The sequence below is a fragment of the Phyllopteryx taeniolatus genome, chromosome 14, assembly GCF_024500385.1.
Source record: "Phyllopteryx taeniolatus isolate TA_2022b chromosome 14, UOR_Ptae_1.2, whole genome shotgun sequence".
NCBI classification, from domain to species: Eukaryota; Metazoa; Chordata; class Actinopteri; order Syngnathiformes; family Syngnathidae; genus Phyllopteryx; species Phyllopteryx taeniolatus.
The window spans coordinates 210240-221298 of NC_084515.1; positions in this window are offsets into that span (position 1 = coordinate 210240).

The window sequence follows — 11059 nt, forward strand, 5'->3', positions numbered from 1 at the left end:
TCTTGGTGCGCGTCGAAGCTTCCCGGCCTAGTTAGCTTATCTTAGTTTAGCTCTCCAGCCGCTATCAAAGGGACTCGTTTGTGCTCGACACATCGCTAACCAGAGATTAAGTGTGAACGTGTTGGGATCATTGTGTGAAAATGTGCGCGAGAACGACAGCAAAGTACCTGGAGAAATTTCCCGGAACGAATGAGGAGAACGAGCGACATCGTCATCAACGACTGGACGCGTTTGCAAGCAATCCCGTGTTGCGTTACACAGAGCAGGTTTGTACACTTTCTACTGTCAGTTGTTTCATAACTAACTACTTTTGTATGGTTAAAAATATTCATGTGTTTATATAGAATGAATTCTTCTTAACTGGCCAGGGGTGGTACTAGCTGGGACAAAAACATATTTGTTTTAGACTGGCCCCTCATAATTAGCGGAGCACAACAGACTAGTAATTCATCTGTGTGTTCCCTGAAGGAATGTATTTTGCAATTATTCCAAACCCTCCCTGAGCCTTCACCTTATCGTGGTGGAGGGGTTTGTGTGTTCCAAGGATCCTAGGAGCTAAGTTGTCTGGGGGCTTTATGCCCCTGGCAGGGTCACCCATGGCAAACAGGTCCTAGGTGAGAGACCAGACAAAGCATGGCTCAAAGACCCTTGATGAAGAAGACAAATTATGGACTCAGGTTTCCCTTGTCCGGACGCGGGTCAACGGGGACCCCCTCTGGAGCCAGGCCTGGAGTTGGGGCTCAAAGGAGAGCGCCTGGTGGCCAGGCCTGCACCCATGGGGCCCGGCCGGCCACAGCCCAAAAGGGTAACGTGGGTCCCCCTTCCCATGGGCTCACCACCTGTGGGAGGGGCAATAGGGGTCGGGTGCAGTGCGAGCTGGGCGGTGGCCGAAGGCGGGGACCTTGGCGATCCGATCCCCGGCTACAGAAGCTGGCTCTCGGGACGTAAGAATGTTTTAGAGAATGTTACCTCTCTGGCAGGGAAGGAGCCCGAGCTGGTGTATGAGGTCGAGAAGTTCCGACTAAATATAGTCGGACTCGCCTCCACGCACAGCTTGGGCTCTGGTACCAGTCCTCTCGAGAGGGGTTGGACTCTCTTCCACTCTGGAGTTGCCCACGGTGGGAGGCGCCGAGCAGGTGTGGGTATACTTATTGCTCCCCGGCTCAGCGCCTGAACGTTGGGGTTCACCCCGGTGGACGAGAGGGTAGCCTCCCTCCGCCTTCGGGTGGGGGGACGGGTCCTGACTGTTCTTTGTGCCTATGCACCAAACAGCAGTTCAGAGTACCCACCCTTTTTGGAGTCCTTGGAGGGGGTGCTGGAGAGCGGTCCCGCTGGGAACGCCATCGTTCTGCTGGGGGACTTCAATGCTCACGTGGGCACCGTGAGACCTGGAAGGGCGTGATTGGGAGGAACGGCCCCCCCGATCAGAACCCGAGCGGTGTTCTGTTATTGGACTTCTGTGCTTGTCATGGATTGTCCATAACGAACACCATGTTCAAGCATAAGGGTGTCCACACCTGCACTTGGCACCAGGCCACCCTAGGTCGCAGTTCGATGATCGACTTTGTGGTCGTGTCATCGGACTTGCGGCCGCATGTCTTGGACACTCGGGTAAAGAGAGGGGCGGAGCTGTCAACTGATCACCACCTGGTGGTGAGTTGGCTCCGATGGTGGGGGAAGATGCCGGTCTGACGTGGCAGGCCCAAACATATTGTGAGGGTCTGCTGGGAACGACTGGCGGAATCCCCAGAAGGAGTTTCAACTCCCACCTCCGACAGAACTTTGCTCATGTTTCGGGGGAGGCGGGGGACATCGAGTCCGAGTGGACCATGTTCCGCGCCTCCATTGCTGAGGCGGCCGACCGGAGCTGTAGCCGTAAGGTGGTCGGTGCCTGTCGTAGCGGCAATCCCCGAACCCGTTGGTGGACACCAAGGGTGAGTGATGCCGTCAAGCTGAAGGAGTCCTATCGGGCCTTTTTGGCCTGTGGTTGGCCAAGCGGAATGCAGCTTTGGTGGTCGCTGAAGCAAAAACTCGGGCATGGGAGGAGTACGGTGAGGCCACGGAGAAAGACTTCCAGACGGCTTCGAGGAAATTATGGTCCACAATCCGACATCTCAGGAGGGGAAAGCAGTGCATCATCAACACTTTGTATAGTGGGGATGGGGCGCTGCCGACCTCGACTCGGGACGTTGTGAGCCGGTGGGGAGAATACTTCGAAGACCTCCTCAATTCCACCGACACGCCTTCCCATGAGGGAGCAGAGTCTGGGTTATCTGAGGCAGGCTCTCCTATCTCTGGGGTTGAGGTCACCGAGGTGGTTAAAAAGCTCCTCGGTGGCAAGGCCCCAGGGGTGGATGAGATTCGCCCGGAGTTCCTCAAGGCTCTGGATGTTGTAGGGCTGTCCTGGTTGACACGCCTCTGCAACATCACGTGGACATCGGGGACAGTGCCTCTGGATTGGCAGACTGGGGTGGTGGTCCCCCTTTTTAAGAAGGGGGACCGGAGGGTGTGTTCCAACTACAGGGGGATCACACTCCTCAGCCTCCCTGGTAAGGTCTATACAGGGGTGCTGGAGAGGAGGGTCCGTCGGGAAGTTGAATCCCAGATTCAGGAGGAGCAGTGTGGTTTTGGTCCTGGCCGTGGAACAGTGGACCAGCTCTACACCCTTGGCAAGGTCCTCGAGGGTGCATGGGAGTTCGCCCAACCAGTCTACATGTGTTTTGTGGACTTGGAGAAGGCGTTCGACTGTGTCCCTCGGGTGGTCCTGTGGGGGGGTGTTTCGGGAGTATGGTGTACCGAACCCCCTGATACGGGCTGTTCGGTCCCTGTACGACCGGAGTCAGAGTTTGGTCCGCATATACGGCAGTAAGTTGGACTCGTTTCCGGTGAGGGTTGGACTCCGCCAAGGCTGCCCTTTGTCACCAATTCTGTTCATAACTTTCATGGACAGAATTTCTAGGCGCAGCCGAGGCGTAGAGGGGGTCCGGTTTGGTGGCATCAGTATTGCATCTCTGCTTTTTGCAGATGATGTGGTTCTGTTGGCTTCATCAAGCCGTGACCGCCAACTCTCACTGGAGCAGTTCGCAGCCGAGTGTGAAGCGGCTAGGATGAGAATCAGCACCTCCAAATCTGAGACCATGGTCCTCAGTCGGAAAAGGGTGGTGTGCCTTCTCCAGGTCGGGGATGAGATCCTGCCCCAAGTGGAGGAGTTCAAGTATCTTGGGGTCTTGTTCACGAGTGAGGGAAGAATGGAACGGGAGATCGACAGGCAGATCGGTGCAGCGTCTGCAGTGATGCGGACTTTGTATCGATCCGTTGTGGTAAAGAAGGAGCTAAGCCGAAAGGCGAAGCTCTCGATTTACCGGTCGATCTACATTCCTACCCTCACCTATGGTCGTGACCGAAAGACCGAGATCCTGGATACAAGCAGCCGAAATGAGTTTCCTCCGCAGGGTGTCCGGGCTCACCCTTAGAGAGAGGGTGAGAAGCTCGGTCATCCGGGATGATCTCAGAGTAGAGCCGTTGCTCCTTTACATAGAGAGGAGCCAGATGAGGTGGCTGGGGCATCTGATTCGGATGCCCCCGGGGACGACCCAGGACACGCTGGAGAGACTACATCCTTCGGCTGGCCTGGGAACGCCTCGGCATCCCCCCAGAAGAGATGGATGAAGTGGCTGGGGAAAGGGAAGTCTGGGCGTCCCTGCTAAAGCTACTGCCCCCACAACCCGACCTCGGATAAGCGGTAGAAGATGGATGGATGGATGGCATCTCGAATTATTGTGGCAAGGTGCCCATTATGTGTGTTATGGAGTATGTGTCTATCTTCTCTTTCTCCTTAATTGCTACCTCAACAGACTAGGATTGACTAGACGCGCAGAGGGATAGGTTATTACAATTTATAAAGTAGTAAACTGAAAACATATTTATAAAACTTAAACTAATCCATCCATTTTCCGAACCGCTTATCCTCACTAGGGTCGCGGCCGTGCTGGAGCCTATCCCAGCTGTCTTTGGGCAAGAGGCGGGGTACACCCTCAACTGGTCGCCAGGACACATAAAGAGAGAGCCATCTGCACTCACATACACACCTACGGGCAATTTAGAGTCTTCAATCAACCTCGCATGCATGTTTTTGGAATGTGGGAGGAAGATTTGAACTTCGCTACAATTTGAACACTTTGCTGCAATCTAAACCATTGAAAGCCTATGATGTGGGACTATCCCAGGAATACTTGCTGTTCCATCTTATTTCAGTGGGTTCTATCTAATTAGCTCTATTCAATGTCTTAAGGTTACAGTTTTAATTTAATTTTTAGTTTAAAATGGCTTACTTTAACCAAGGTCCCTCACTGCATCGTGGTCGTTTTTGCACTGGACTCTGTGCCGTAAAATGCTTAAGTAAATCCAGATTGGCTTGCAACATCTGCTTCGACTAAACCAGCTAGTTATTTTAGCTGCTAGTTAGCGGTAGCTGGCTAGCTCTTGTTAATCATCTGCCACGATGTGTTGACTGAATCTTGAATAACTTTATCAAATTCATCTGCCGCGGTCGCAGTCTGTCATGAGCATCCGTGCAACTACTCGCGGTCGGAATAGGATGCCTCGTACCGCGGAGATTATAGTCTGAGGGGAGAGTATTGCTTTACGTGTGACTACGTGAACCGTGATGATCAAATCCTTGAGATCATTAACAAACTCCTCCCATGTAGTTCTGGGCTGATGCTTAACCTTTCTCATGATCATTGATACACTACGAGGTGAAATCTTGCGAGGAGCCCCAGACCGAGAGAGATTGACGGTTATTTTATGTTTCTTCCGTTTTCTAATTATTGCACCAACAATTGTCTCCTCTCTCAACCTCTTGCCAATGGTCTTGTAGCCCATTCAATTCTTTTGCAGGTCTACAATCTTTTCCCTGATGTCCTTGGAAAGTTCTTTGGTCTTGCCCATGATGGAGAGGTTGGTGTCTGACTGATTGATTCTGTGGGCAGGTGTCTTTATACAGGTAACAAGTTGAGACGGGTGTCTTTCTTAAAGCCAGAGGACGAGTTGGTGGGAGCCAGAATTATTTATTCTTGGTAGGGGGATCTGTTAGAATAAAAGTACATTTGTTATCCCATATTTACTCTTATAGTATTTTCAAAGCATGCATTTAGCAGTATGTTGATTCGTGTATTGAAGTTGTCTGTGAGTCTGTACATACGTTGCTGCTATGTGCTCCCCCAACTTTATAGCAGCAACAGCTGTGTAACTAGGAACCCGCCCTAAGAAAATAAAAAGAGAGGAAGCGACAGAATTTGTTCAGAGCGGTAGGAGTTTGTAAACTGCGAACAACTCTTAATCGCTCTCCTCGCGAGTGTAAAAAAACCTCTCGTCTTCCTTCCTTGTTTATTGTTTATTAAATGTTCTAGGTTGTTTGAACCTGACATTAACTTGGTCCTTCGAGCCGGATGCCAAAATACCTAAGGATTCCAGCGGGTGTGGTGGACTCCAGAAAGACCTAGAGAGTCTGAGATCCTTTTCAAGGACTGGAGCTCGACCCACCAGCTGGGATCTGACGGTTGACGGCATTCCGATGGAGGGAAGACAACAGTGGTGAGTTAAACTTCCTTAAAGGGGGGAAGTGAATGACTGGATGTCATTGCGTGTTGGAAAACCCTGTGAATACTAGTAAATGAGGGACGGCGGAGTCCGATAAATTCCGTAGAAAAAGGACGGCGGAGTCCTGTGTACATTAAATTCCGTGAAAATCTCAGTAATAAAGCGCTTGTGTGACTGAGAAGTGAATGAATAGAGATAAAATACCGCTCGGTATTTATCTCATAAAACAATGGGATTGTAAACAGCAGACTGGTGTGGATGCAAAGGCAAGAATTCTCCACCTGAAAAGGTTGAAGTGAGAATTACCACAACAGAAAATTTGAGTTGCTGTCCTACTGATAAGAAACCAGTTTTTAGAACATCCTAGGTGTTGACAAACTGGACCAAATTCTTTAAAATGGGGAAAGGAAGTAGTAAAATAAAACTCAGGGATACACTGCAGTGTAAAGATTGGAAGTTCATTAAATTCAATTTAAAAAAGAAAAAAACAGGATCCTGATAAAATTTAATATTTAGACATGGATAACTGAACACGGCTTTAATGGTTGGTTAAATACACAAAAATAGCCGCGTTGCAGGAATCAATTATATTTAAAAAAAGGGGGAAAAAAAGAAAAACCTTAAAAAAATGAAGGAAAATTATTTTGAGGAAACAGAATACTGAAAGAGAATTTAAGAAGGAGACAGAGAACGGAAAGAGAATGTAGACAAAATAAGAAAGGAAAAGAAAGACAGAAAATGTGTAGAGAAGGAAAAAGAACAATTAATGTTCCATAGAAAGGAGGATGATCAAACAGGGTCAGTGTCGAGGAGAAGAGAGAGTTGGAGGAGTAAGTGAAAACGGGGGAGGTGTAACTGCCCCCCTTTATCCTAAATTACCACCGCCTCCACATTAGAAGGACTGACACCACATAAAGCAGACATAAACCAGTTTGTTGAGGAAATGGAAAATTTAAGGCGATCATATAACTTAAATGATGCAGAAGTCCAACAAGTGTGGATCCATGGGTCCAGATTGGCATAATATTAGAGGACCATGGAATCCAAGAGATGAAAATGGGATTTTGGCCCACGATAGTCGCAAATTGAGACACCGGGTGGAAGGATTAATTAACAGAGCAACCCAGCAATTCAGACAGAGAGCAAATTACACTGAAATAGCAAGCGTAAAACAAAAGGATGATGAGCCTTTTTGAGAAATACAGAGTAAGAATGACAACTGTATTCAAGACTCACAGTGGCCTGCAGGAGGATGGAGATGTAAATGAGCCATTTCAACAGCAGTTGAAGGTTTAAAAGACGCAATTCGCAGCTGGGTTAACAAACATTATATTGGCCTGCCTACAGGCACCTTGGAGGAGTATGGAAATCACGCCCTCCATGCTGGAAAATAAATAAATAAATAAAATAGAATAATAAAAGATAAAAGAAACAGTAACAGCATTAATGACTGAAGGGAGAAAGGTGATCTCCAAATTACAAGACAAAATGTCAGAGAATGATTTGCATATTACACTCTGGTACAAAGGGACACCTGGTCCAGATGTGGAATATGAGAGAAAATTGGCAAAAATAACACCAGCCAGAGTCACTGTGACTTATTTATACACTGATATAGAAAGTACAGCAGTTGCAGGAGTAACATTAAATGAAAAGATGGAAGCACTGTTTAGAATGTGGACTCCACCCCACATCTTTTTGTACAAAAGATAGACATAAAAATGGAAAGACTGAGGGAGAATTGTTGAACAAGGTGAGAAAGCAACTGATTAGGTTACCTTTTCAACCAATACAGAAATAAGTGCCTCAACAGGAATAGAAAGAGGTACTATTTTGGACAATTCAGGCACAAGAAGGGATATACCTACATTCTCAGCAAAAATGAGACTTAATGTTCACTGAGGATGAGGAAGATTTGTTGAAGGAAGTTTCAGAGAAGTTATGGTCTAAAGAATCTACGGATGTTGGGTTAATAAAAGAAACCTTACCAGTACAAATTAGGCAAAAAACTGAATACAGATTATGTGTGAGACAATATCGATTGAAACAGGATGCATATGAAGGCATCAAACCAGTAATTGAAGATTTGATTGCTGCTGGAGTTATAGTAAAATGTGATGACACTCCATGCAACACTCCAATATTCCCACTAAAGAAAGCGCCACAATCTGTAGGAAGCCGCATGGTGCGAGACTTACAAGCGGTAAACAATGCAGTAATTCAAATAGCTCCATGTGTGCCTGACCCTTACACGTTGTTGAATACACTCAGGCCAGATGTTAGTCTTTACTGTAGTAGATATCAGCAATTTTCTGTACCCATGGGGATGGTCAGTTTTGGTTTGCATTTGCGTTTGGAGGATGGGGATACACTCTTACTAGATTGCCACAAGGCAATAAAGCCCCCATACCTCTAGGCATTGACCACATCCTTAAAAGGTCGTGGAATGTGATAACACCTACTCAAGCCTTAATAAAAGAAGCAGCTGCAGGACAGACGTGTGAGCAATAGAAGACAACAAATTATTGTTGAATCTGAGTTTCCAAATTATGCGGTGAAGGGAATATAGAATACTTTATATTCTAATATGTAATTCTATATGTAATAGAATATAATATAGAGTTTCAGGGTCTAACTAGTTTGGAAGAGGATGTGTATTACAGTATAATCAGATAAGGGGGTAGGGGTTTTATTGCAGGAAAACCCCCCCATCAGGTGGTATTTGGAGACACATCTCAAGGAAGAAAGGAACTGCGGGGAGCCACTATAAACATTGAATGCAGGAATGTGAGCCGACATCTGCAGGCGACACCTGGAGCAGAAGTCTGGAGCCAGATCAAATGGTCATCATTCTGCAGGACAACGATGACGTCAGATTACGGACCAATCAGACGACAGCGATTACATACTGGCCTGTTTGAAACATTGTATAAGTCTGGGGTAGAATCAGATAGTTTCAGTTCGACTACTTTATCTGCTAAGGATAAGATGGGGTAGTTACGAACCCAGAGCTCTGCAAATGTATAGACTCCTCTGTCAGGAATAAATTGGTTGGTTTTGATACATTGTTGTGAACGAAGTTCTTTCACGAAAACGAACACGCTTGGAACCACGGGAGTTAGGAGATTTTAAAACACAGGTTCCTTTAAATGGTGAGCCCGACGTGATCCTGAAAGGACATTAGTTAAAAAGACAGAGGAGCGGGCAGGAATTCAGTTGGACTGCAAATCTCCCCGGTGCACCGAAATAAAAAAGGTGAGCGGAAGCCTGTTTGATTATATCACGAATTCTGCACATTGGAAATGGCGAAATTTGGGAGACTTGTGGTACAGTTGTTTTGTTGTCAATAGTTAATAAGACGTGTTGTTAAAATTGCATAATTAAAAGTCAGGGTAACGGAGGACCTGACGTCAGGGTAACAAGGTACCTGACAGACCAGGATCAGAGAAAATCCGGGAAGTAGGGTAACAAGGTACCTACTTGTCCCGTCGTAGACTGACTTGAAATCGGACGCGGTTTCAAATTGTAACGTTTCGGTAGACGTTGGGGATTTTGGGACCCCCAAAAACCGATTTAGAACAAGATGAGTGTGCCACCAAAACTCGGGGTTGTGAATTGGACAGTCGAGTGTCGAGGTAATGAATGTTACATGTGTCGGATTTGTGGATTGAAAGAGAAAGGCAGAAAAAGAAACAAACAGGATTAAGAAGTGTGTGGGCAAAGTGGAAATGAAAAAGGAATGTAAGGTGTTTCACGTAACAGAGAGGTTATTCTGAAAGGGAAACAAAGAGGAAGGAAAAGTTGGATGCTGCAGGGTGGAGAGGGAAAAGAGATTTGAATAAGAAAATAGAAGAGAATGAAAAATTGAGTAGAAAAATGTATGAGATTTGTCAGGTGTGCCCTGCCATGGCAGCTGTTCAGCGAAGAAAAAAAAGAGCGACAAATTCCCCCGCTAAATACAATTTACGGACCTTTCCGAAAACGGCCCCAGTGACGTCACTATAACCGGCATTGCCGGTCAAGGGGCGGCTCAAATGGGAGACCATTTGTAGAGGGGAAATAAAACTATCAATTCCGCACGAGCCCGCATTCAAAAAGGTGGGTAAATGTACAAAAATTGTCTTTAAAAATGTTTGAGTTTTTACAGAAACGGCTGCCCGGACTGGCTGCTGTTGGTGTAATTTGGATCCAGGGGCTGAAAAAGTTGACGGACAACATGAGCCTGGCGTGTAGTGACATAGTGAGATTGATACGCGCCTGTTGCATTTCGGTTCACCAATCGGATGATATTTTGACACGGTCGGGTCTGAATAATGTCGAACCTGAAATTTTATTTGCCCCTTTTGCTCCTATAGTATTTGCTGTGTGACATGTTGCCGTCCTCTTCCCCAACGGTGCCGAAGCTTCCGGACTTCAAACCTCTCATGGATCCCAGTTCTCACTTCGAACATTGCATAAGTATTTGGACAGATAAGAGAGGATCACATCCCTCCCGTTTAAGAGAGGCAAATGTTATTTATAGAATAGCTTTACTTGAGACCTTGTCGGTTGAAGTTAGGACTGAACTTATTAAAGACCCTGACCTCATGAAAGGGGGAGATAGCTTTTTTAATTGTCATGTGTCACACCATTTGAAACTTTTTGTCGACAGAAAACACAAATCATCAGATGAGGTAAAGGACATGCAGGAACAACTTTTGAAGCTACAATTGGCCCAGGCCCGTAAAGTGGCCATTAAAAAAATAAATAAATAAATAAAAATGGAAGCAGAAAAACAGATGTGGATGGCGCAGGGGTCAACGAGGAGACGAGGCGGGAGTCGTGACAGAGGACACCAACGGAGGCAGGGGAAGCCCTTGCCGACCTCCAACGGACCAAGCGTGCTTCAATTGTGGTCAGTATGGACACTGGGATTGCCAATGTACTGTTTACCCAATGATTCAACAATGACCTCCAGTGGAACCCGGAGAGGCCACACCTCAAAGAGGAGGCTACAAAGCTTCATGAGGGAGAGGTGGGCGCGGCCCGGCAACAGCATCCGCAGCAGGCTCCACAGCAACAAGAACCATCTCGCCAGTACTACTGCAATGAGGACTGGTCCGAATGCCCAATGAGCCCGGAGCCGGGGGACGGAGGAAAGACAGAGCCTCTGAACCCCGCTAAGGGAAGACAACCACCTGAATGAGCTGTGCAGGGGTGCCCATGAGTCTGCCGATTACGACACCATTAAAGACTGAAATTGCTGGACAGACACATGAACATCAGTTTGTCTTCATGAAAAGAGGGGCTCCAGTGAACCTGATGGGCAGAGATCTGCTTATCAAGACCAGGGCTACCATCCTTTGTAGCCCGGATGGACTGACGATATGGTTCCCCGATGGGACCATGATGAACTGTGGAAGAAGTTATCCTCCGGATGGAACATGATACAACATGAACTTCCGGAAGCAACTGCTGA